The sequence below is a fragment of the Anas acuta genome, chromosome Z (genome assembly GCF_963932015.1).
Source record: "Anas acuta chromosome Z, bAnaAcu1.1, whole genome shotgun sequence".
Classification (NCBI taxonomy): Eukaryota; Metazoa; Chordata; class Aves; order Anseriformes; family Anatidae; genus Anas; species Anas acuta.
In genome coordinates, this window is record NC_089017.1 from 19,972,058 (window position 1) to 19,995,077 (window position 23,020).

Consider the following 23,020-nt stretch of genomic DNA (forward strand, 5'->3'; position numbering starts at 1 on the left):
AGAACTCACTTGCCCCAGGTATTCTGAAACAAAAGCTATCCCTCTGTCAAGCTAAATGTACCTATAGTGTAAGGGAAACAAAGAAAATATATACAAGGTTTTTAAAAATAACTAAAAAATTGCTTGTGACTGCTGCTTGTGGGTGACTCAAACTTGCTTAAAAGTAATCTTATAAACAACATAGCTCATGTGAAGTTACTTGTGATCTTTTAGTGACATTTAATTGCGTAACTTCAAACTGAAATCATTTCCTTCTTTACAGAGTGCTGATATTTGTTATTTTATGATTAATACCATAGCCTTTCTGGTGGGATGCTCTGATACGGGGCCCTGATTCATCACAGAATCAGAGGATATGCTTAAGGGTCATCAGCTAAAATACTGTTTGTTTAGAAACTGAGAAGATGATTAAGTGTTTTGTTGAATGCAAAAAAGCTGAAGCACCAACTTTTCTTAAGTTGGAACCTTGCTCATACTATGGATCAGTGAGATGACACACCACACTTTCATAGCAGTTGCTGGGGATGAAAACTGAAGTGTGGGGATGAAAACTGTGTACTGTATGGTAATTGGGCTGGCCTTGATAGAGCATAGAGAGTTTAAGCAGCATTATGCAACAGCAGATATAGGTATTCAGTCTTACAAGTTTGATGCTCTTTAAGAAGTTGCTAGTTAAGAAAAAAAGACACTTCTTATTAATGTAAATTTGTTTCTTGGATACCTTTACAGGTATGACTAATTTTATAGTAATGTGCGCTGTAGTGCTTAGCAACATAACAAAAATACCAGCACATGTATTAAGAGTGTGAAACTAACTTAAACAAAGACCAACTGTCAGCGTCAGCAGATGGAAAGCCTATGTAGAGGGATACATACAGTGGCGATGGTAAAATTGCATGGTTAGTAAGATTAGCTCTGTGTAGACCTAAAACTACAGATCTAAAACTTGGAAAATGTGAAAACTACATGTTTTGAACAGCCAGCCTCTCCAGGTGACAATACTTACCTAGTTGTCATGCATAGGTCCCAGTTAGTTTTGGAGGATAAGGGTTGTACTTCCAGCCTTGGAAACAACTGGGAGAAACCAAGGTAAAGGAAAGGAAGTAGAGTGTCTTTCTGAAGGCCTTTCCTTGTGTCCTGATGGCTCTCATAAGAAGGAAAGCCATAGTTTGCTCATGGTGTCATCTTATCCATGTTTGAACTTCATCTGCCTCATGACAGTGTTTTTATGATGTAAGGGATTATTTCTTAGGTTTTTAATAAAGCGTTTTTAATAAAATGTTCATGGTTTTGATGTAATTGAAAGGTCACTGTATGTTAGTCCAGCATAGCTCACAGAGCTCACAGCAGAATACAGATCAGGACAGGGAATTGATTTTGCGGTTTTGTGTTTGGTTTGGGGTTTTTGGTTTTGTGTATATCAATACAGTTAAGTATTCTGTACATAACAGTACAGAGTCAGTTTCCACCCCCCACCCCCCATCAAAAATGGAGCTGTAGCCAGTCTTGCTGGTTTTACTTGTTTTTGTTAAGAGCCAGAGTAAATAGGAAGTTATATATTTATATTGCTTTTCCTATATGAGCTACCTCTTTTCTGTGCGTGGGAGGGGAGGAGATGGTGTGCCTGTTTTTTGTTTTTCATGTAATTGGTCTTTGTATGCTCCTCCTTTGGAGAACTATAAGGTGATACTAAAACACTGACTTAAAACTGCGTCCCACCTCAATTTAATAGAAACAGAAATAGCAATGGGCCTTTTTCCCCTTTCTCATCTCTGAAGGTAAAGAAAAGAAAACAGAGGTTGAGTTCTAAGCCAGGAAAATCAGAAGGTTTGGAGTTCTTTCTTTGGGAGGTCAGTGGGAACTTTCAGATACTGTAAACCAGGCTGAACTGATAATTTGCTTATGGAGCAACAAATACAATGGCTAATTTTAATTTTGTTATTTCTGGAACTTAGCACAGCTCTTGACATGGAGGTGCCATGCCACAAGCAGTGAGTAAACGGCAATTGCGGCCGCAGGAAGGAGTGTGGCATAGAGGATAGGGCTGCCTGCATGACCCTCACATTCTATTTCCATGACTATTATTAGTTTGCTAAGTGGTATTAGGAAAGTCGATTGTTTCTTACACTTTTTGTCTGTGTAGCGTGCAAGGTGCTTGCTCCAGATACTGTGCCTCAGCATTTTTCACTGTGTTTTAGTGTCTGTGGCTTCCTTCAGGTGCCGTTGCAGTGCTTGCAGAATTTCTCTCATGCTGTGATATTAAGTCTCAGGGACTTGTTGTGTAATGTGGAATCCTGAAGACATTTGGGTATTGATTCTGCAAGCAGTAGGCTAATAATACTGTACAGAGCATGGTTTAATGTTGCATCTGGACTTACGCAACTGCAGGCTGATGCCAAAAGGGGCAGTACTGCTTCAGCCTGTTCCTTCCCCTCTCTTGCATCAGCCCCCAGCCACAAGGTGAGTTCAAGGTAAGCAGCTGATTGAGTAAAAAAAATCTAACTACCTGGGAAGGAAAACTACATCAGATAACTTTGTTGGGCTGGCTTGTCCTGTGGCTGTGAAATAGCTAGATGTAACACAAGGGGCAAACAGGGAATAAAATAAGCAGCTGGAAGTAGGTGCAGAGAGGGATTTCAGCTTTTTTCTGCTAAAAGTATTAAATACACCTGATGAGACATAGCATGAAAACATGTGCTTGTTCAGAGTTGCACTTTACAACCAAGTTTTGAAAATTCCAGAACAATGGCTTGCAAAGGACATGATAGCCCAACTTCATTTCTGCTGCTGTTGCTGCTGTCACAGTCTTCATTGGAAGTATATTTTCAAAAAAATTGCTTTATAATTGGCTTTACTGAAGGAGCAGTCATCTTTGTGATCCACATTGTATTTTCAAGGTGTATTTCTGATGCCTAAATATAGCTTCCATTTTACTTCATATAAATGCAAGTCCACATAATCTCTCATATTAAGCTGACAAAAGTTGCTCTTGATGTGATATATTCTGCAGACATTGAGTTCATGATTTCCCCTTTAAACTCTGTCAAACAACTTCATTCTTCTTTGAAAATGACTTCTGTAATTGGAGTTGACTCTTTGAAGGGCATTTTTCACCCACTGCCCTTTCTCTTAAAAATGTACGCACTATATTAGATTGGTTTCTTTGATCTTATTTTCTTTGTGAGCCTAGTGTAATAAGATCTTGTGCTGAAGGACTTGTCTTTGCCCTGCTCACCCTAAGTGTTTGTGAAATAAAAAAGGGTGAGGGGAAAGGAAGAAGAGAGAACAGAAATGTTAAAATGATTTTGGAAGATATAACATTTAACTTTAATCAAAGAGCCCTTACCCACAGCCCACACATGGTGGCAAGGATATGAATATTTCCTGACAATTGCATTCACGGCTGAGGTCACCGAGTAAGTTCAATGAAGGAAGAGGAATAGTTCAGCCACTCGAAATGTGAGTACACCTCTGAGAATGCTGCAGCCCGACGGGGACCCCGGCTCTGAAGCCCTTGTATGGCTGAACTGGCCAATGATGTTGCTGAAACTTCACATCTGTTATTTCTTACTGCCCGCTTTTCTGGCAACAGCCAATCTTCATTTTTTCCATTATAGGCAGCTGCTGGAACTAAAAAGGGTTTGAGCTCATTTTCAGATGTGCTAGATAGACTGTTTTTTACCTTTCTCTTCCCCTCCTTCTTTCTACCGCATACTATAATGCAGTGACTTATTTCAAAAATGTGGGATCACTGTGTTGTACTCTCTAGATGTGTCTGAGGATAAGCAGATGTGTTGGCCTGTGCATGCAAATCAATTCTTAGGAACCATCATAACCATTATCATTTCTTAGGAACCATAGCTTAGGGCCATCGTAAATTCTGGAAAAAGCTATTTTTAAGAATAAGCTGTCAGTAAAAGAATTAGAAGAAAGCTGTGTAGCTTCAGTAGGACTGATTTTGAGGAATCAGCACTATTTGCATTCAATCATACTTTCTACACCAGATGTGATTAGGGATACCTTGCACAGAAAGCAGCACAATGCACAGGGTTCAGTGGCAGAGCCAAGTATTTTATGTCCAAGGAGAACCAAACTGCTTAAAAGTAGTTCCTTTTCCATTTCTTGAGACCGACTGACCCTTTTTCTCTGTCCCACAGAGGAATTCTTTTCTTATGTCCTCATGGCCCTTTTTAGCTCAAGCTGCTGGAGCTGTTAGATTACTTTCCAAAGCTGTTGAAAGGAGAGAGACATTAGGGACTCTAAGCAAGCTTGCAAATAACCTGTTAGTGGCTGTTCAGACTCATGTGTCTGAATATATTGTGGAAATGAAGCATAGAAAAACATCTTTTTCCCAATAAATTTATGCAGGCAAACTGTGAAAAAAGTATTCATTGAGAGTTATGAACTGATTGGCCTGGGCTGTCAGGTGAGCAAATGTTACTAGCCGAACTTTTTACAAATAACATTTAACCACCAAAATACAAACTTCATTGATTTTAAAACAGCATGAGATCAATGGTAATGTGATTTAATCAAGGACAACTATTAACTGATGTTTGTGGGTGGGAATCCCTGACCAAAGTCCTGTGTTGTGATCAAGTGATTGCAGAGCTGCCCTCAGCCCAGCAATTGGAGCACCGTGGGTAACACGGAAGGATTTAGAAGGAAGAACAAGCAATGGTGAATGGATGTGATTGACTTTCACAATGGCACAAACGAGAGGGATATGGAAAGAAGTGAAGTAATGTATCAGACCGAAGTGGAATATCTTCTTATGCTATATATACTTCCTAAGAAGCTTGAAGAAGCCCATGAAAGAGTAGTGTTGTAATAAAAATTTGCTTTAGGCCTATGATTTTCTTTTGTTTTGCACTTTTCATGTCATATCTTATTTATTTATTTATAGTAAAAGCATAATAGTTTTGTCTAGTCTGTAGAAGTTTGCAATTGTCCTTGGCTGGATCACTTTTAAATCCATGTCTTGGACAAATAATACAGGACGATAAATATTTTCATAAGGCTTCTTTTGGGGGTAAAATTTAATGCAGTAGAAAATGAAAAACTGAATAGTCTCCAAAGACTTGAAGATTTTATTAAATGAGGAAAAAATCCTTCCCTCCACATAATTTTCTCTGTGTATAAATGTGTATTTTGTGCGTGTGTATTGGAAAAGCTTAGTCTGAGAATAACAAAAGGAAATTCTATACTAGGTTGAAAACATCTATTGAAATACAAGTAGTTTTCCAGATTGTGTTGAGCATATTTTTCTCTGGAAATTGGATACAGTTCATATCCCTTCCTGAAACTGTCAAATCTGTTAGGAGTATGATAATAACTTACTCTTTCATGTACATATGTCAAGACAGCATTGTATTTAAAGCACTTAAAGCAATTTTCAGGGTCTGCTTCCCTGGCACTTTCATCAACCCATCCTCTGATGGCTGGTTATCAGACTGGTTTTGTTCATTACAGATTTTTCATTGTTGATTGGTTTCTTGGCAGCTGGAGGGACTCTGCTTTAGAAGGACTGCTAGCATATCAGTGCTTGTGACGTACAGAAGGGTTACTGCTTAGTCTGTAGTTGCAATATGTAAGGGAATCTAAGTACCACTGACCAAATGACATGACTGTCCATTGAGAAGTCCTCATACCATATATTTTTACTTCTTTTAGTCACCAAGCTCTGTATACACTCCCTTCTAATTAAAGGAAGTCTGTGAACGGGAACAGTGTGCCTTAACTTGCATTACATGTCAGCAAATTCTTTCAAAAATTGATCACTTCTCTTTTAGGATGGAACTCAACTTCTTTTAATCACTTCTTGGACCTGGAATTAACTGTAAAAGAGAGTCCATGACAAACATCAGTTTTCTGAACCCCAGCTTTGAATGTTAGGTACAGAAAGGTCTATGGAAAGGAAGAAGTTTAACAAAGAGGAAGTCTACATGAGACATCAGCTGTGGCAGTAACTTTTTAGCATAAAGAATAATGTTTACCTTTATATTCTCAAACCATTTTCGTAGTTATATGCTGACAAGTCTTGCATAGACGTATGTAGAGTGCAGTCCTGAGCAGAATTTGGCCTGTGGTCTCCTTTAATAATATATTACAAACTCTTTCTCTATAAATTGCTGTCTGCTTGTAGCAGTTCATCTTGTCAGTAGTCTTGTGTAATGTCAGTGCCATAAGATTTGATGTAAAACTTAATTGCACGAATATTATATTCATGTTAATTTTAAAGTTAGGTGGAATCTAAAAATACTAACTCAGTCCAGTACTAGTAGGCATGCTAATAAATTGTATGAAGTTTACTGTGCTGGTAATCCTAGTGCTCTGTGAAATACTGTGCCATGCACTCTGGATATCTGATTTATTATAACACTAATCCAACATTTAGGACCAATTAAATAAATCATTCTAAACATAAAAGTAGACAGGCACTCTTTTAATGTTATGTTTCCCATATCTCATCTTGGCTTAATGACTTTTTATAGAAATGAAACTTAGAGAAGTTTAGGTATGGGTGGGTATGCATATGTACAGATTAGAAAAACTTGCTTTTGTTCTGTTTATTCGTCTATTAGCTGCTGAAACACTTTCATAGGTACATGTTTTCTATGCTAGAAAATGGGAGGAATATAAAAGGCTTGCAAACTTATTTAAAAAACATGTGGTTATGATGTAAGACAGGGTTGGTTCTATTCCTGTCTCCTTAATATCATAGTATGACATTTAGTAAGCCCTTGGACTCTGTGCTTTGGTTTCCCATCTGCAGTAATGGTTACATATCATGACTTGTATACAAGGGGTCTCAGACATTCTAGAATGGACCCTTTCCTGCCCTTCTCCTACAACACCTTTGTACCATGTCTGTAAGTCTACCCTGGGCTGACATGCACTGGTTTATCTATGCTTCCTTGAATCTCATAGTAAAAAATTATTCTCCCTTTGAATAATGCTTACATCTCAAGCTGCAGTGATGTTAATCCTTCAAAGGTATGATCTAACCTGTTCCTCTGCCATGTTACTGAAGTTGTGCTGTCTCATTTTCCTTGGGCTACCCACATCCATCACACTACCTGGCCAACTCTGTAGAGCCTTAACTAGGTAGGCCATTTCTTTTTATAACTTTGTTTTCGGTACTCTGCATATGCAGGTACCCTCTTTGGGAAGAAGTGGTTGGCCAGAGAGGTGGTGCAGTCCCTGGGGGTGTTTAAGGAAAGGTTGAACGTGGTATGTAGGGACATGGTTTAGTGGGTAATATTGGTGGTAGGAGGATGGTTGGACCAGATAATTTGGAGGTATGATTCTGTGATTCCTTCTGCAGGCCAACTCCTCATAGCCCAGGCCCAAAGCCAGTCTAGTCCTGGGTGTCCTTGGGAGAAGTGCAGCCTAGTTTACCACGCTGCTCCACCTTGGTTCAGTTTAGAGAAGTTTAAGAAAGCATCCCCAGTCATCACGATGGGTGCAGTGAGAAGGACAGTATGCTTCACCCCATCATCTCCTATATTCTCTTTCTGCATGACTGCTAGGAAGAAATATTCTTCAGGGAGGAGAGGAGTTGCAGTAGCTGGGTGTAATTTCCCCTCCCCCATCTGAGATTTTCTGTTTCTTTTTGTTTTGTTTTGTTTTTGTTTTTTTTTTTTGTCACTTTTAATAGTGGATGTGGGACTTAGGACAAGAAGTACAAAAATATATTTTATATTTATTCTTTTTTCAGTCTGAAACATGACTGTGTTGTTCTAGGTCTGAGCATCATTTGTTTTCATTCATGTCTGTCATATTCTGATGCTCTCATGGTGGGTGTGCATTACTGTTGTGCCCATCACAGCTGCCTCTTATTAATGAACCAGTGAAAAAATATGAACTGTGTCAGTGGGAAAAATGATGTTCATGATGAATTAAGATCTTTCTCTTCTCAACCTTGGCTTCACTATGAAAGAGTTCAGTCTAGGCAGAGCAGAAATGAAAATGAGCTAAGTAAAAGCTCAAAGGAAATAGACTAACTTCATAAAAAAAACATGGGAGATGATCAACCTTATTAAACTGATGTGAAATGACATTTAATGACATGATTGTCTAGGAAGGCCATAATTTAACAGCTCTTTCTGAGCCCGAAGATGTGCGTAGAACCTCTGTGCTGTTTTGGCATGCGCCTGGACACAAAGGTCAGAATTTCATACTTACAGGAAGCCTGTCAAAAATCTTGGGCATTTTCAGGTATTTGAATAGCCTTAAGATAAATCTGATTACATTGGAGCAGTTTTAATAATTTTATCTGTTGTGGTGTCAAATAACTCTAGCTACTGGCAGTAACACTGTAAAGCTGACTGAGTTTGATTCAGAGTTGTTATGAAGTATAATTAAGACACGTTTGAAGCGTTTGTAGTCATTGGAGGAAAAGAGTTATTTAGCTGATGAATTCTTGGCTGACATTATGGAAAATGTAGTAATAGGTATCCACAATTATGATGGTTTCTCAGGAAACATCCAGAAAGAAGAGAGAGAGGAGGGAAAAAAATAAAAGATTTCGGATACATGGATACATAGGTCGTCTTCAGCGATACCATTGAGAAGGGAGGAGTTTCTGCATTCACTTATGAATACCAAAGCCTCTGCTTTTAGAAACATTCCTGTTTTAAAAGATGACTGTGGAATTTCACAAGGGTTGGTGGAAATTAGAGAAACAGATGAAGAGCATGAATAGCAAATGAAAGGAAACAACACCAACAAAAGCCAGCAGATAAGGATTTCTTAGAGAAACAAAGGTTAAATGTTTTTAATTCCCTGGCTCCCACAAGCTAAATAATGCTTGTTGTTCCTACTATCTCCCACTCCCTAGGATGTGAGCTAATAAATTCTTGGGTGTCCAAGCTTGAGGCTTGTAATCTATTAGGGTATTACAAGAGTTTCTGAGGAACTTACAGGGGTGGTGGTGTCACCTCTGTACAGCAGTAGCCCTAGTTGCTTAGGTAGCACAGTACTGAGGTAGAAAGCATAGAAGACACACAGCAAAAATATTTTGCAAAGAGCTTCATGAAACCGTTGTTCTAAAAGTAGGCTGTAGAAAGGAAGAGAAATTAGCTGTACAAGAGATGAATTTGTCACACTGGAAGAAGGCTGCCAGGTTTGCTTTCTTTCTCAGGCTGTGAGATGTTCTGGCTTAGAGATCCAAAACTTATGATGAAGTGTTAGTTTTCTTATACTGGATGCTGATGATACAGAAGATATTTTGGCTCCTACTCTGCAAATCCATGTGCATATATCTTAGGTGTATGAGAATTCCATCTGAAACTGAGAGTTATGTATAACTGTGCAGAGACACAGACATAAGTGTCTGTGGAGCTCTGGCTGATACTGTGCTGGGTATCGTTATGTTCTACCTTCTCTCTCTCTTTTGGATAAAATGTTACGTGCAATTTAAATTTTTAAATTCACTGAAGTATTCTGTGTAAATAATGTTTTCTCATCTGTTGTGATACTTCCCATTTATAAAAATATTTTGAATCTAAACAGGGACTTAGATTCATTTTTTTTTCTTCTTAATACATGCTAGCTAAAAACTGCTCATGTAATGTGTCATAGAAAAAATCTATTTTTGTTTCTTTTTGTTTTGTCGTAATCGTAGTTCTTGTACCTTCTTCCAGGTTTGTTAAACTTACTGACTAGAGAAATGTCCCCTGCTTACAATCACTGTAGTGACAGTAATGACACTTCAAGGCCAACCCAGTAGCTGAGGCCATCAGCTTCATTTAGGGCTTGTTCTCATAGCTTAATAACTGGATTTCAGTGAGCATCACTGAGTGGGGTGCAGTCCATTTATTCTGCTAACAACCCAGCTGCAGGTATGTAAAAATCTCTTTCCTTGTTGCTCCCTGCTACAACGGGTTTGTTTGGAGGCTCATAGGGATCAATTAGATTAACATATGTTAAAGGGAGCCAGTTTCAGGTCTTGGTGTGTGAAGCAATTAATTTGAGACAACTTGTATAAGAGCTTGCTGAGACCTAGGTGTTGAGTGTTGGGCTTTGAGGATGTGGGTGCCATGGAATTGCATCACACTTCTCCCCATTTTTCCAAGGCCAGATGGAGATGCTTGTAGGAATAGCAGCCAGAGCACAATTGTGCTTATTTTAGCAAATAACAGGGTACTCTCAGAGCTCATCATTGGCTGAATCTCTTACTGTATTAAACTCTATGGAATTCTTAAATCTATGCTTACTTGAATCTGCTTTGCAGAGAACTTTCTTAACACTTTCAGTGTTGGAAATGGGGACAGGAGAAACACTTTTTTCAATGTTCCTCTATTAACTTTAACTGATCATTGCAGGAATATTCAGAGGAGCTGAATTTTAAAACATATGCTTGTATTGCAAGCACCTTTGTGCTTTCCTACCACCTTCCAACTTAGGCCATGTTGATTCTTATACTATATGTATCTTGATTAGCATCTGATACTGTATGTATCTTGATTAGCATTTGAAAGGTCTTGAAATAATGCAACAGAATAACATTTTTAAACAATAAAGGCCCTGCCAATGATTTTTTTTCTTCCTGTTACTATTTATTAAATTTGTTTGTTGACTATTTTGGCTTGATACAGTGTTTTGTTTGTTTGTTCGTTTGTTTGTTTGTTTGTTTTTGTTGTTGTTGTTTTTCCTATCCCTAGAATACTACTTAAAAAAATATATATATATATTTTTTTTATATAATTTTTATATATAAAAAAATATATATATATATTTTTTTTTTCAGAACTTTATGACCAAAACTACTTATATATAAACCATAGGAGTAAGAAGCATAGGAAAGAAGAACAGAAGTGAAGGGAGAGGAAGGAAAAAGTTTTCAGGGACAGAAAAGACAATAGTGGTCTATTCTTGACCATTGTTTCTTAAGCCTATAGAATTAGTAAAGGGTAGGGCCAGAAGCAGAAAATTTAGCTTTGCCTGTGTTCTTTATGTTTTTGACTTGTACCAGCTTATTTTGTGGGTGGAATGTCATAGTGTTGCTGTCATAAACTGTCAAACAGATAAACAGGTCTTTTTTTTCTCTAAAAGGAAGAAAATTTCACTAAATTCTCATTAGTGAAACTACACGGCAAAGAAGACATGTTGGAAGTCAAGTATGTGGGTCTTAGCGTGTTGTTACTTAGGAATTACCATTAGTAGATGAAAAGCACTTTTTTTTAACAATTTCTTGCCTTTTTTTTTTTTTTTTTTGCAACCAAATCTGGTACCCACTAATCAGGCATGTTACTTACCAAGGCTGTCACCTGCATGCTTCATGCATATGTGTAAAAAGGCAGATTCCTTTCGACCTTGCAGCATTAATGAAATCATAAAATGTAATTGTAGGCACCACTGCTGAGGTTCTTAAATATATGACTCAAGCAAAACACCACGTATGACTAATGATAAAATCACAAGAGCTGGAAATCATTTTAGCTCCCTTAGTTTTGATTGATATCGGTTATAGTTGCATATTTTGTTACAGGATCATGCTTGTAGATTCACCTAACAGCATATTTTTGTGGTGTTATCCATGCTAATAAAAAGGAAAATAATATCATCAGGAACTGCACAGTGGTATTTGGATAATGGAACTTTGTTTTCTGTGCCAGGTGATGAAATTACAAGTATTGATTTAAATAATTATACCTCATCCTTCACTAAGGTACAATATTAGTTTGCATTCATATTGATTAAATAGAAGATACTAAATGTGGCACATATCTTTGCAATTTAATTCATTGGAAGCTTATGTTAAATGTCATGTATTTAATAAAAGGATCGCTTTCCAAAACAGGTCCATAAAACTGAGCTTTAAGTTTCTTGTGACTATTTCCATTCTTGTCCTTGAGAAAAAAGAGAGAGTCAGAGTAACAGTCTTAGATGAAGTGAAAATGAGTGTATTTTCCACTTGAGCTTAATGCGTAAATTTATTCAATATTTTTAACTTTTTTTGTGTGTTAGTCCAGTTTCCTAGCTTGCAGAAGGTGCAATGATGCAGTGTCTATTGTAAGAGTCCAGCAATTTGCAATGTGTCTAAACTAACCGGAATTATATGAAGTTATGTATTTTGTCAGATTTTCCAACCAGGGTGGCCTAATCCACTCAGGTTTAGGCATTTTTAAAAAGTTGGCTGTGTTCAGATTGGAATAATCAGCACAACTTTAAGAGTCGTTACATGATCCACCTGGATTTAATGCTTGAAGTGAGAAACAGCTGTGGCTTTTTCAAGGGCTATTCCTGTTATGTTTGTGTGCATGCAATTAAGTTTGAATGTAGGACGAATATGTCCGTATCTGTAGTAAAACTGGCACATCTCTTGTCCACAGTCCAGAGGTAAAAAACTCCTGTTGGTTCTAGTGAGCAGTGAAGCCTGTGTTGAAGCAAACCTCATTCTAAACTACTCTTTTAGAGCTTCATGGAATATGGCATGCTATTGGAAAAAGCATGTGAAAGGGTTCTTCCTAGGACATAACCGTGTAGTTTTATTTCTTTCACCTCATTATATTTGAGGTGTTTTTTTTTTCACCTCTAGAGTGTACAGATTATGAGGGTTAAAACATGTCCAGAGAGAAGAAACATGCCCAGAGAGAAATATCAAAGCTATTAGCCTCACATTTTTTAGAAATGCTTGGTGAAAAAGAGAACAGAGATAGAAAACAGTAGATAAAACTCAGAACTTTTGTTATTGCCCAAAAGCAGTGTTTTTTTCTTTGAGACGTAAGTGTATTTAGATGGAAGAATCTGTTGAATGGCAAACTTGTCCAGTTCTCCTGCTTTTAATTTTTAAGTAGTTTTGGGTTGTTTACAACAAAGGACTTCATTTGTTTAAATTCTGTGATTTGAGGAATAAGAAAGAACTAATCAGACTCAAATCTGTTCCTAAAAGTCATAACAGTCTGATATTTCTATGTCACAGTCTAGAAAAAAGTTGAGTAAAATTTTTGCTATTCAGTCTAAATTTATGATAACATAAATGATAGATTTTTTTTGTGCCATGGAAAAGTTATTTAAGCAGTGATAGAATGGAGTTGGTTTGATGTTTGCTTAAGTGTGATGAAGTACATACTGTAGTAAAGAACTTACTGTAATTAAATGGATGCACAAGTCTTTGTGATCTTACTGTTATTGTTATTATTTTGATCGTCTTCTGATAAGAGTCTAGACTGAAAGTTTTTCAGCTACTAAAGCATTTTGCTGACTTGTTTATGATGCCTTGCAGTTGCACAATAAGGGTTGATGGCAACTATGCTGATTAATGTACTGTCTTCATAATTTTAACAAAATAAGATGCAGTGTCCCAAATCATCATCATTATCTGTAATTCCTAAATGTTGGCATTAGTGTTACCTAGTACTATTACTATCTATTGCAGGACAGAATTGTCTGCTTGCTCCTTTTAAAAGGTGAATTGAATTGTACCCCTTTGTTCCAAGGAGGAATACAGCTTGTGGAATATGGCAGTCCTCGGTAGCTGACTTCTCTTTCCTAAAGAACTAAAAGATAAAGGGAAAGTGCAGTTTTACAGAAGAAAAAAAAAAAAAAAAAAAAAAAAAAAAAAAAAGAGAGAGAGAGAGAAACTTGAGATTCTAAATGGCACAGACATTTTGAAAGTTGTGTGCAGCATATTGAATAGTACCGAAAAAAGAGTAGGTTCCAGCTTTTCTTAGCTGAGTGGAAAGTCTTCCTGCAGAGGTATTCAGAAAAAGGCTTTCACTGTTATTTAACTTCTGCTTTTTTTCTCCCATTTTCCCTTATGGAGTTTGCAGTGTTGTAGAAAGCATAAATTATGTAGCTTCTGTCAGCACAGTATTCCAGCATAGTATTTTGTGTACCCATAGCTGCCACCTTTGAAGTGCAGAGTTGCTTAATGCAGTTCTTTGTTGTTCCGTTATAAGCTGACGTTTGCATACTACAAAAAATAATTAGTACCCAAACAATTTTAGGTCTCAGGAACAATATGTAATTCTTTTTCATATAAAGAGGGTACTGTTGTGACTGTAGTGAGAGGAACAATTTCTGTTCTGTGGTGGTCTAGGACTGCAGATGGGACAGGCAAGTGAAGCTAGATCTGTTAGTTAAGAGAGAGTCCTCTTGAGAGTGAGTGAAAGGTTCATTGTCTTTTTCCATCCTGGGATTAATAAGAGAACAGTAGTTCTTGGCAGAGTCTCTTGTCTCAGGCTATAAATCTTACCATTATCCCCTCTCACATTTTAAGGATGATTTTAGCTCATAAAGGGAGGGAGAACAGAGTGGTGCTGAGAAGATGGAAGGCTGATGGATATGCTCTTACAGCAACAGTGTGAATGTTGGTCACCAGCAAGTAAACGATACTTGTTTGGAGAAGAATATTGTGCCAAAACTGTTTCTGAAATGTTCTTTCGTCAAATCTCTTCCTATCATGCATGAAGTAGTCTCCAGAATAGTTTGTAGTTGTTTCAACTTGCTATTTGCCAGCTGATGCTAGCCGATATCAAGCTGATGAAGAATTTTCCATTAACTTTTTTTTTTAAAACCTGAAACTTTGGAAAATCAGTATTTTATCATAGATGTATATGACAGGCTTAGACAAGCATGTGACTGCTTATGCAAACAAAACATTAATTTGTTCCAAAACAGCTAACAGGGAAGAAGCAGGTCCCCATTTCTTGTGAAAGCCCTGATTTGTGGCCTTCTTTACTTGTATTAGGTCAAGATCTTGAAGTTTTGTCCATTGTTGAAGTGATTAACCTTGTGTGATACTGGCTTTTGGATGATGAGTTGTCTTTCTTGGTTGTTAAAAGTTGGAATGATTTCTGTTTCCCAAATAGACTATGGCTTTTAGCTGTAGTGGATATGATTGCCTTTTGCTTTGTCTTTCTCCACTTTCTTTCATTTTTCTAATTACAAAGCATTTTTATTTTTTTTTCCCAGGAAGGGAGAATAGTTATGTGACAGATAAAAGTACACTGTATGCTAGTGCAAAAAGTTATTACATATACTTCCAAAATCCTTCCTGCTACACTGGTTAGAAAATTGGGTCATCTGTGTGCTTCATTACTGTGGTTTGATTTATACTACCTAATTGCAGCTAGATTTCCGGGGCTTTAGAAATGTTCCTTCCATTAGGAAAAGCCGTAGTTCTTTGTTTAAAGAAGAAATTTTCTGGCAGGAGGCAAGGAAGGCTGTAAATACCGCCTGCATGGAACCTGTTTTGTGCGTGTACATCTTCATAAAATTGTCACTGAAAAATGAGTGCTTGTATGCATATTCAGAGGCCATTGTTGAAGGGTGCTGGCTGGAAGCAATCCGATCCCTTGAATAAAACACAGCAATCACTGTAGCTGGGTTCCTCAGTACAATCTGTTTTGTTTGAATTTTAATAAGAATAAGGTGGCTGCATTCATTCTTCAAGAGAAAGGGGAAAATATTTGATGAATTTGATAAAGAAACTTGGCAGGATTTCATTTGATAATAAAACATGATTTGAAAGTTGTAATGTGTGAATCAGACGTCTTACTTTCCATTTGTGTTCAAAGGACTTTTGAAAATAAGTACGTGCCTTTGCTTGAGAGCAATGTAGGATAAAGTGGCCAGAAAAATGTTAGTAAAGTCTATGTTAGAGTCAATTTTCATTAAATTTTATTGTTTTGAGCTCTATATCTCATTTTATGTTGTCAGACGTCATGGCTAACATCTCTGAGGTGATGGGCATTAATGTCAGACGAAGCAAAAACAGCAGTAGGAGGAGGAGGCAGTGCAACTTGGTGGCCTGACCACTTCTGATGACCCTAAGGGGCTGTCTCTGGTATGTGAAAGTAGTGATTTATGATGTGGGGTTGTCATTATTAGGGTACACCGTTGTTGTGCATATTTGTAGTATGGCAGCAAATATATGTTACGTACTATTCCTCTGTGGTTATCAGAGGCTGCAGGTGAAAAAATAGTTAGGAAAGAGAAACTTTCAGATTTTCTCCCTTCTGTAAACTTCCCAGTAGACCATATTAATTTTGGAGGAGACATCTGGAAACCTTGGCTTCAGGAATGTTAAAACTCAGCAGGCAGCTATTAGTAAACGTACAGAGGGGAACATCTGCAGCAACCACAGGATGGCTTTCTGTGCCTCTCCTCAAGACCTAGCTTCTATGACAACTTCACTTACAAGCTATCTGCTAAGACTTTGATGTAGAAAAGAAGAGAAGCAGATGTAAGATATGATCCTTCTGAGTTATTAGTGGTTATTATAAAGCAACAGAGATACAAGTGGCTTAGCAGCTGTTTCCAGTTAGCATTGACTTCTTGTGTAACTTGGTGGTGATGCTTTAATCCAGGGAGGGAAGAGTATGGGTTACTCTTCCACTAATACAATGTAAATATTTGTGCAGAAGTAAAATGATTATGCAGAGCATTATTCTGTGAAATCATAGTTCTCAAACGTTGAATCACAATTATCTTTCTTTTTAAGGAAATAAAATTGTTTCTTAAGGTTAGATCACACATGTACACTCGTTGTTCATGTGATCTTTTACAGGCCCTTAATAATTTCTTGCTTATTTCAAATCTTTGAATACTTTCAGTTTTCATCATACTTTCTTCCATCTCAAAATAAAACATAGGACATTTTCTTCATTTCTCTTGTTTTCCTTATTGATTTGTCAACATTTTCCTTCATTATTCCAATGCCAGACAAACTGGAGACATTTGCTACTTTTATCCATAGCTAAATGTTATGGATCTCAGCTGTGAAGATGACCAACAGGACAGGCAAATGGAGTGTTGGGGGAATTTCTGCAGTTGCTCCAAGCAGAAATTGCTCATCTGATGAGCTTTGCAAAAGATAAATCAGACAGCAGCAGTAGCACTGTCATTCAGAGGAAAAGGCACATTATTACAAAGAATTTACAGCTTTGCTTAAAGACTGAAAAAGTTTTTTTTTATGTTTTTTTTTGTTTGTTTGTTTTAATTTTTCTTAAAGCTTCATTCAGAATCTTCTTAAAAGGAGATCTTACAATGGGAGTTTGTTTCTTCATAAGGATATGTTATAGAGATGTGTTACAAGGCAGACAGGTTGAATGTGTGCAAGACTATTGAGAGCATCCACTGACAAAATCTTACCTACTTATCTTATCTTGCTACCGTTGTGGTGCAGTGGCCGATGTTAAAATACTGGTAGAAAAAGGTCAACTAAAACCTCTACGGAAGTGTATGATGGGCCCTATAGCATGGTTTTGTAGCACCAAAGTACCCATGAAATGGATCTGCATTTTTCTGTTTTATTTATTTACCTGATACCATTGTCTTGTCTGAACTACTAAAGGAGGAGATTTAAAGTTTTGATGAATTCTTCCTATTCTGAGAACGCAACCCTTGGCTTAAAGACAGCTTTCAACAACTTGCAAAACAGCATAAGGAACATTTAAATTAACCTTGAATCCTTCCTAGTTAAAAGAGAAATCAGACTTTAGGCATCAGCTATTTGCATAAGGAATTATCTTTGACTTGCCAGCAGGTAGTCTAAAAGATAGAAAGACTTTTCTATTGCTGTTAGGATGACCGGCAAAAGTTGTACATGAAGAGGCTGTAGATTGCGATTTATGGGGGAGATGTTTCACAGAGGATGGGGGAATTAAATAGTAATGCCTCTCTTTCTCTGTCCTAAATATTCTGCCTATATAGAAGGAAGCTTTGTAGGCATAAATTGAAAAGTATGATGAAAATGGCAGTGAAACAGAACAGAAAAATCAATTCAAATCACACCTAAATAGTTGTTCGTGTTTTTTTGTTTTGTTTTGTTTTGTTTTGTTTTGTTTTAAAAGAACTCCAACAACAAACAAGTGAAATAATGTCAAACTACAAAGGAAATTAAAAGTTGTTTTTTTTTTTTCACTTCATGTTCAAACCAACATTTCTATTAGATGATTTTTTTTTTTTTCCTGGAACCTACTGCACTAACTAGAGTAGAAGTTTTACTCAAGCTACTATAAATACTTTTTCCTAGGTTACTTTCTTCTAACTCTAAGAGATTGGAGAGTATGTATTCTCTCTATGTTCTAATAAAAGCGTGAAAGCAATGCAGTAACTCAACTGAATTTGGTACATCTTGAATATTCTTTTCAAATTTGTTTCAAACATCTTTGTCAGCAGTAGTTGATGGTTGCAGTCAAAGAATAATGGGTCATTTTCATGACTGTGAATGGTCTTTTTCAGAATGTGGAACCATTGAAATTTAACTTGTGAGAACTCTTCATAACAAGAAGAGTTCTCTCAAGAGTTTTTTTTTGTGGTTTTTGGTTTTCTTTTTAAGAAACTCAGTAAAATCTTTATTCAAAATTGAGTTTCACCGCTAAAGGCACAAAAATCAGGCACATTTGCATGCTTATTACATAACTCAGGAGAATTAAAAACAAAAACAAAAACAACAACAAAAAAAAGCCACAAACAGAATCATAAGCTTATAGAGATGGATATAAATACTGTTACATGAATGATATTGGCATTACAAAACAAAAAAAAAAAAAGAAAGAAAGGAAAGAAAACAAGGAAAATCTGTTGTAGGGAGGAGCACTTTAGTCTGTTATTGCTGGAGTCCTCTAAGGAGAATGAGATGAATGAGATGAGAAAATACCCCAAATATACTGCATAAAACTTCACATAGGCTATTACTGTCTTTGCGTATGCAAACCTGTTAATTTGGGACTTTCTGCATCAAATTGTGGTTTAATCCACTCCAGAGTGCTTCCTGCATTGTCATGTACTATGCACAAAGATCACCTCTTGCCAATTATATCTACAAGTCTCTTTATAGCTTTCATTTTCTTGTTTTCTTTTGTTTTTTGTAAATTTGTTTCTTCACCCTCTGTTATATTGTGAAAGACCCTGGAGGGCTAAATTCTGACTGTTACTTGAGTGACTGAGGAAAGTTCTGTTTTAGACTTCTTCACATGTGTCTTGAGTATGAGAATATTCCAATGGTGGTTGTGCTTTTTCCCATTTTGGCATTTTTTTTTCAATCTCCATTGCTAAAGCAGTGGTAAAAACGTTTACTAAGAATGCCTTGCTGCATAATTTATGATTAGGCATGAGAGGTGAAGGCTAACTCAGTAGTGTATTTCACATAAACCAATGCTCTGAGTTGAGGGTCGGAAAGGCAACTTTGGCATTGAGGGAATTTATGAGATTGTAAAAGCCTAGAGAAGCTGAAACAATACAAAATATCAAAGGCTGGGAATATTTCATGCTCTGGCTTGAAAATTTAATATTTTTTTTTTGTTGTTGTTGTTCTTACAAGCCAAGTTAGCAGCAAAACTGCAGCCTTTCTATTGGATACATTTTGGGTTAATTTGCTGATCTTTTGTAACATCTCTAAATCCAACTTGCTGAAAAGAAATGCTTGGTTTTGGATTGTTTGAACTCTTCTAGGAACAGAAGTGACTTACTAATGTCAGTGACATGGTGTAATGAGGGGATCAAATCCAAGTCCAGCTCAGATTTTCTCCTACAGCTTTGGAGTATGCTGAATGCTCTCCTTCATATAAAGCATTTTGGGAAGTGGGTTGAACAGGTTAAATCCTGACTTTCCTGGAATCGATGATAAGCACTTACGCTTACTCTAGGTCAGTATTCAGAACTGTTAGACTAGGGCTGAAAGCTATTGTGTCAGTAGAAAGTACATTTGGATCCCTGTGAAGACTGGAAATACAGCTGGCTGTCCGGTGGTCCTGGGCAGCCAGGAAAGAGTGTTGATTATGGACTGTAAGGGATGTTCTTCTGAATTTCCATGTCCTTCCCTCTCAGCCCCCAATTCGTTTGTTGGAATACATTGCCAAGGGGTTAATTTCTTAGTATTTTAATTTTTTAACCTTCTATTTGTCTGGCTTAGAATACAGTCAGATGCATTTGGGCCAACGAGCCAATGAAATATATATATTCCAGACTCTTAGACTGAAATGGTGTTTTTTGTCCCTTTTATCTGCTAGTGTAGTGCTTTCACTGAACTTCATTTATTTCTAAGCTCATATTGAACTATGTTTTTATGTTGAAAATAATACTTCAGGTATTTTACCAACAGATTACAAGTAATGGCTTTGCTTCATGTAGTTTTTTTATTTTCTATTTCACAGCTGAGTCCATAAATAAACTTGCACAATCTTCAATTTAATCAAACTTAATCTTTCTTCCAGCACCCGCAGGAACTGCCAGTGGTGCAAACATTTGGGAATTCTAATTGTATATACAGTGTTACCTAAATCCTTTCATCTCTTCTGGAGAAATACTTTCCTGTCTGTTATCTGAAAACCAAAAGACTTCAGTTAGTATAAGCTCTTCCTGAAGGGAAAAAAGGAAAAGGTGATTTTTTTAAATACGAATTTATTAATGCTCGTATTATTTTACTGGAAGCTGAATCTCACTGCGTTCTTTGCTATGTGAACATACAGACAGATGTACTTTTTTTTTCTATGTTATATACACTTGCAATATTTATTTTTAATTAGGGTTTCTATTTCAGTTGAAACTTTCGGATGTGTGTGTTCACGCTGATTTTTTTAAAACTCAGAGAACATATCTTGCATGTAGGAAGTCACATTATGGAAAGTAAAAGTATTTTAAATCTATATAACAGAAGTATCTGGGACTTGACAGTCTAAAAAGAGATGGGAGTTCTTAGCAAGTATATTTTACCTTCCAAGAGCCCAGAGAAGCCTCCAACAGAGGCCTTCTCTCATTAATCCCATGTCAGGATTTTGTGTCTGTTGTTCTAATTGCAAAAGTACTCTACCCCAAGAAAGGACCCTGCAATAAAATCAATGTCTTGGAGATAAGAACAACAGGTTGAAACAAAGTAGATTGCTAGAACTGGATGACTAAACCAACTGGAAGCTCATTCTTTGAAAGCTTGCTTAGATAGTCTGTGCATGTTTTTTTTTTTCTCTCTTCTCTCTCTCTCTCTCTCTCTCTCTCTCTCTTTCTTTCTCTCTCTCTCTTTTTTTTTCCCCTGAAATGTGCACATGTAGCTGCATTTTCTAACTGCTGAGCTCCCTTGAGAAAATGAGCTTTGAGGATGCAGGACTTGGAGGATAGTCATGGTAGATGAGGTCAGGAAGAGAGTTTGCGCCAAAGAGGCCCTGCATACAGCATAAGAAGAGTGTGATGCAAGAATCTTTATTTCTTGCTGCAGACCACTTGGTGTGTGGTGGGATTTTGTTTATTTCCCCCCTCCCTGCCCTGCCAGCACACAAGTCTGATGTGTCAACTGGTGTGATGAATGGTGCTAGTTTGTAGCTGGAGAATGATGTGGCAATCCCTTCCCCACTCCAGGAGGCTTCGTGCCACAGATCTGCCTGTGATGCAGACACAGCTCTGGTCAGAAGGATTCTGGAGGGGGGAGAAGCCACAGCAGGATCTGTACATCTGTGGAATAAGGGCTGAATTGCAGAGAACCATTTGGGAAAGCAAGCTGTGCATGGTCAGTAGTTTCTCATTTATAATTACTGACACTGAGCAAGACTGAAGGGGAATCCCTTCTCACCAGATCTCGCTGCAACACTGGGGGTCTCTCAAAGCAGAGGGGTGCCCTCATGGATGTCTAGGGTCTAGTGAGACCCAGAGGCTTCTGGTGTGCTGACACAGGGTCACCAGCTCCAGTCACAGCAGCATGCTGCTTGGCGTTGGAGCTGAATGAGGGCTGGACTGTCTTGTCCAGAAGCAGAGTTGCCTCCTTTCTGACCACCTGACTGCTGTTACGTGCAAAAGCACCTGTTCCGGCTGAGTGCTGGATCAACAATCCTTCTATGGGTTGGGTTTAAATGTATATTTTGGCAAGAATTCTCAGGGTTTGGGGTTGGGCTGGGCTTGGCAGGCTGTTTAGGGAGAAAAAAAAAAAAACAAAGGATAGAACAAGACTCTTCAAAACGTTGTATTATCTGAATATAAGTTCAGATATCACAAGGGAATAGCAGAAAAACTTTTTTTTTTTTAAATGAAAACAGATTTTTCCAGTTTTAATCTCTAAGTGGGTAGGGTACAATTCGACCAGTATAATTGAATTACAGAAAAATAAGGGAGACTAAACAAAATGGCAATGTTGTTAAACAGCCTCTCAGTGCCTAACCAGTCTCTCATACCAGTGCCTAACCAGCCTCTCAGAGCCTAACAAGTCTCTCATACCTATTTATGAGAGAAACAGTAAGGCTGAGCTCTTTGTGGGGAGCATACTACACACAAGCCTATGAGTCACTTTAGCACTGCTGAAGTGAAATAATTTCAGTGGGTGACTCTGGAGTTGCGACTAGGAACAATCTTCTGTTATTAGGAGCCATAATTGGGGGGGGGGGGGGGGGGGGAGGGTGAAGAGATAGAAGGTGATAAGCAATTTCTTTTAAATGTTGCTTGTCTACAAATGAAGATAATGGCTTAGCTTTAGGTAAGCCAAATTACTCCATTACTTTTGCTGCTAAAGCTTTGATATGTCATCCTGTAATTTTTAAAATAAATATCCTTTAGTTTGTGATGCTGAAGGCCAGTATCCAAAAAGCAGGGGAGGTCTTGTTCTCCTCCCTACCCACTCTCTGTTGTGTGGTCCTGCCCCTTCCTGCCTCCAGCTTGGGGCTTCTCATCTCTGCTGGAAGCCTGTCCGACTTGCTTTGTTTGGAAGATGCCTGTGTGGTTGTTCCCTGTTTTGTTTTGTTTTTTCCTCTCCCTCCTTCTGGGTTATTTTTTGGTGGGTTCAGCCACCCCATGGAAGGATCCAGTGGCTGCCAGAATGGTCAAGGAAAGTGGAAGGATTAATGCAGCCAGGAACTGGAGAAGTAAAGGTCAATTTTAGCCTTCCCTGCTAGTCTGGCTCAGCTAAAGCATCTAATTTCATTCCTTTCTTCAAAACAGCGCATGTGGACACTGTTAAGTAGCATTGCAGATGCAAAGCTAGAGAGCTTTAAGAATGCTGTCAGCAGTCTCAAAACTGTAAGTAAGGAAATGTCAGATTTTAGGTTACTCATGCGGAATAAATTCTGCATGCTTTCAGGTGCTTTTTCAC

At 37.6% G+C, this 23,020-nt stretch overlaps 1 protein-coding gene across 3 annotated transcripts in view; it reads left to right on the forward strand.

Annotated features, from left to right (window-relative positions):
* LHFPL2 (LHFPL tetraspan subfamily member 2) overlaps positions 1–23,020 on the forward strand; it is a 132,891-nt gene that overhangs the window by 73,080 nt on the left and 36,791 nt on the right. The gene's annotated exons all lie outside the window — the stretch shown is intronic.